General features: G+C 34.9%; 1 pseudogene; it reads right to left on the bottom strand.

The window, feature by feature from the left end:
* Positions 1-3,929: 3,929 nt before the first annotated feature.
* LOC148870886 (phospholipase A1-Igamma1, chloroplastic pseudogene) lies at positions 3,930-4,235 on the bottom strand (annotated as a pseudogene).

Genomic DNA, 4,235 nt, shown 5'->3' with positions numbered 1-4,235 from the left:
TGTCAGTTTGATTGGTTGGGAACTTGGTCTCACCAGTGGGAGTCCATCTAGGAAAGGTAAGTTTGCCATCAAAGAGAGGAGGGGGCCATACTCTCTCTCTCACACACACATACACCAGAACTAGGAAGTGTTCAAAATGATAGAAATTGCAGAGGAAATGGCTCACAAAGCTTCATGTTGGGTTGTCCCCTATTGTGTGGGTTAGTCTAATGGATAGCTCCAAATGCCTACAAATAAATTGTCTTCATAAGCACAACACAGTCACACATATCACCAACAGGAGACGTCAGTCACCATCTCTTGCACTATGCTTGCCTTTGAGAAGAGGTAATAAATACTGCCTTCCTTGTTGAAATTAGGCAATAGCAATTATAGTAAAACACACGTGTATAGGTATGGATTTTTTTCTTTTGTTTTTAATTAATTTATCAAACTTACAAGTTAAGGTAGAAGAAGAAGAAGATGCTCAAAACATGATCAGTTCTAGGGTTTTATTTTTATTTTTATTTTATTTTTTATGGTTTGGACCATCTTGCCAGGATAACTGCTTGGTTGAACCATTCAACCTCTGATCCAGGCAGTTTTCTTCTTTGATATGTTAACACTCATGATTGTCATCACCCCAAATAGAAAAATTTAAGCTTTTCACACATGACAATCTTTTCTTTCTTTTTTTGGTGTATTTGATGCAGCTTTGGCCCCCATAGGGGCAGAGTGCTAGACCCATCTAGCATGATTAATGATATCATCAAAGAACATACTGGCCCACTGACATTTACGACGCGGAGAATCTAACATTCTTGGAACTTGAATCTGTTCTTCGAATAGAGGGGTATCGAATGACCAACTAAACTATTGGATTATCGACAATCTTACCCTAACTATATGGGATCGGCTACATGAATCCTGTTTCACCATTCCATTCTATGCAGTGCTAGTGGACAGAAAAGAAGTCCATTTGGTATATATGTTTTTTTCTGCATACAATGAAGCTTCTTCGTCGAAGTGGGGCATTCATATATAATATATGCCTCCACAATAGCCATTACAATCTTACATTCCAGACCAGATGTTTAGAGGTCCAAGGTCTGCCGTGGAATACAAGGAAAGAACATAACATTCCTAACTGAAGCTTGCCAAATAAAAAGGGCAGACAGAAAACAAGGTGTAGCCATGCTAGGTTGAACATGGAAGAATTGTAAGGCTTTGGCTTACTATGAAATTATTTATCAACACCAAACAACTTGTGGGTATGTTGCAAAGCAATTAACCTTTTTTCTTCTGTAGTTTTCCAAATTAACCATTCTCTTCTGTAGCTTTTCAAGTTCCCATTATGAGTTGGATAGTCAAGCTTGTCGATTGGTAGGGCATATGACACCTGCAATTGTTCATGAATTCGAAGGCATAGACCAATAAGTCTGTGGACAATATATAGATGATACAACTAGTGGACTGTTATGAAGGTTCTCTTTAAGCAAATTCTTTTTATTTTAATCAGTTTATTCAAAGTATAACTTATAATTATTTTGTATATGAGTTTATATGAAAGTCTTGTGTTCTCCGCCCTACAGGCATGTGGGGAACTTGAAACGACATACTTCAAGAAAAAGTTAGATATGTCTAATCATAGGTTTCACCTGGGTGAAGAAAATCAAGGGTTAAATTATTTTAAGTTTTTGCATAGGGGGAGGCATGGTTATAATTTTTTTTCTGGGGAATCCCCCAAACAACCCTCCTGCTCCCAAATTTTCACAAGTTAAAAGCAGTGTTAACTGCAAAAGTAAAATGACTGAATTAACCCTGTTTGTTTCACACTTGTTGCATTAAGAGTTTTATAATTATCAAACTCAATAAAATAAAAGAACCTAGGGTTTCCTTAGAACAAAAGACACTCACCACTGAAGAAGTAGAAGAAGCAGAGTAGAAAACAAGCCCTTTTATAAGAGTAGTTTGGGTATTTTGTAAAATTTAATAGGTCACATGATGCATACGTGACCATTTCCATCCATTTACCTGATAGAAGGCTAATGAAGAAGTTTTTTTGTTTTTATTTTTTATTTTTTAGTTTAGGTAATAAAAAGTGACACACACACACCCATGGTATAGGGTTTTTTTTAGAGGTTACCCTTTTTTTTTTTTTAATTCATGAAATTTTGAAATGTTAAACAAGATCTATTTTAGCCAAAATTTCTGAATGATCTGGTCTATGTTGAAATATTTCAATATACCTTTTTAATGGAAATTTCAAATATTACAAATAACTAAAATTCTGGTTTTTAAACGGTATTATTTATTTATTATAGATTTCTAAATATTTAAATTTTGTCATTGTATTGTTTGAAAACAAAAATAACAAAGTTTTCGTTTAAATTGTTTCAGTCCAAATAACCAAATTTTGGTTTTAAAATGCTCCATTTAAGAGATTATTCATCAACTAGAAGTGGTCATGTCAAGTCAAGTGCTGTCTTTTTTAAATTGATTAAAATAAATAAATAATACAAGCTTCTTTTTTATTTAAACAAAGAAAGAGGGAAAAGCTTTGACCAATCAAAACACTCCACGAATTTTGATTAATACCACCTGATCGGTCACCTCTTTTATGATACCAATTGATTGGCCCTAAGATTTTGTGATATCATATCTTCATGTATAGTTGAACCTAGAATGAATTCGAGCCAAGCTGAGCCGATTAGCTGCTCGGCTTGTTAAGGTAATATGAGATTCAAGTTCAGTTCGAACTAAAACCTTGAGCTCGAGCTTGTCTCGAGTCAAAAGCTCGTAAACTGAAGCTCGGTTTGGTTCAAGTTTAATTGAGAAAAAATGCTTTATAAAAATAAAAAATTATATGTAAAAATATTTTTATTATTATATGTAGCTATTCGATCTTGGCTTAAAGCTTAGTTGAAACCAAACCGAACCAAGCTTTTTAAAAGTCGAGCTCAAATAATTCATGAAGAGCTTGGCTCGTGACTACCCCTAGTTGAACCAAAAAGAGGTTTTTCTACAACGTAGAGAGTTGATGTGAAAGTAGGAATGTTAGAGGGTCGGGTTAAGTGATAAACCCACATTGACTCAACCCATCAGCTTAGGTTTGGATCATCCCTAATCAGGTTTTGGATCGGGTTCAGCTCTTTAACGATGTAAAATTGAAGATTCTATTTATAAAGGCATGGTATCTAAAAAGCTATCATAAAAGTGGCAACCTCGCGGATTGTATCTATTCAAATTTATAAGGGCTTCTTTTTCTCCATGGAGCTGCACAATGGGGGTAATCCATCCCCCAAGCCATGACTATGGATGGAAATTGGACGGACTTTAGTCAAACTTCAACCCAAATCATCTAACCTACTAGGTCATAATGACCCATTTAGATGTGAAATGGATTAGGTTCAATCCAAATCCACGTTTGACCCAATACAACACACTAACATTTTAAGAAGTTCTAGTTTCATAAAGAAGTCAAAACTAACCTATTCTATCAACTAATCAAGATATAGCCTAATGGTAAAATTATTCGTCTTTCATTTGAATATTTTTTGTTCAAATTCTTTTTAAAATGATTTATTGTTGTCTGTCATTTTTATCTAACCTGATTAAAAGTAGATAAAATTAATTCTTTTTTATCACATTTATTTTGGTTTAATATGATGAATAAATAATATGAAAGATATGTCCATTTTTATAAACTTTCTCAAATCTTATCTAGTTTTATATTTTATTATGTTAAAGAAAAATTTTCCATCAGTACTCTGTACTTTGGCTTGAGTGACAATTTGGTCCCTGAACTTTAAAATGCAACATTCTAGTATCCAAACTTTTGAAATGCGACAATCTATTATCTGCTGTTAATCAGTCGTTAAGTGACATGTGAAAATACACAAATACTCTTCAAATGTCATCTAATTTTCTTTATCAACCATCTGCTAAAATCAAAACAACGACGTGTAACACCACGGCAACCACTGCGCCATCCAATGAACCAACTCTGGCACGTTCTCTTTGAACAGTATACATGAAACCTTTGGCACCGTGTCATAAGCGTTCACCACCCTCAACACTTTCACCCCCAACCTCTCCACCCACACCTTGAAGCTCACATTCCCAACTCTCAGTTCCGAGAATGAGAAAACCATCACCAGAACTGCTTGGCCGACCTCCGTCACATTTACACCTGTCTCTTCTATATCATAAGCACTCAGCATTCCTAGCGCACCACCCAGGCTGTGGCCAGTCAT

This window comes from Nelumbo lutea, chromosome 2, assembly GCF_056320005.1.
Source record: "Nelumbo lutea isolate HS-2025 chromosome 2, American lotus-T2T, whole genome shotgun sequence".
In the NCBI taxonomy this organism is placed as follows: domain Eukaryota; kingdom Viridiplantae; phylum Streptophyta; class Magnoliopsida; order Proteales; family Nelumbonaceae; genus Nelumbo; species Nelumbo lutea.
Note: the sequence above shows the minus strand (reverse complement) of the source record. Positions and strands in the feature narration are given on the sequence as shown.